Genomic DNA, 553 nt, shown 5'->3' on the forward strand with positions numbered 1-553 from the left:
TTAGTGCTGCATTCTGTGATGGTGATATGCATAAATATGTGGGTATTACATATGCATGATATTGCATCCCCACTGCATATAATTCATTATGTTGATATATACATTATCGACCTATAAAATCACCCATAAACTTTTAGTATACATTGACATCTCCTCTCGTCACATGTTGAAGCATTGAAACGAAAAAGGGAAACTCGAATTCCCTACTGAAAAAAACCGCGAAACAAAGGTTACGAAACGCCATTTTTTTGTCTTTATTTTAAGCGAAATGTCATATTCTGAACGAGCGGGAATTTCCCTTTATACCATTAAAACATTGTATAAGGCAGATTCGTCATGATTCTTTTACCCTTCCTTGCATATCATTAGCGGAAAACGTGCGTTAAATAAGGAAGATATTGGGTGAAAAATTAAGAATAATAAACAGCATAACCAAAATTCCCGCGAAAATCATAAACGTCGAGATTCCCCTTGGCAAGTGCCTCGGATCCCTTATACAACACCCTACGACTCCCACAATCGGATCCGGCGAATCGCCCACCTTATAAAACCG

This window comes from Penaeus monodon, chromosome 34, assembly GCF_015228065.2.
Source record: "Penaeus monodon isolate SGIC_2016 chromosome 34, NSTDA_Pmon_1, whole genome shotgun sequence".
Taxonomy (NCBI): domain Eukaryota; kingdom Metazoa; phylum Arthropoda; class Malacostraca; order Decapoda; family Penaeidae; genus Penaeus; species Penaeus monodon.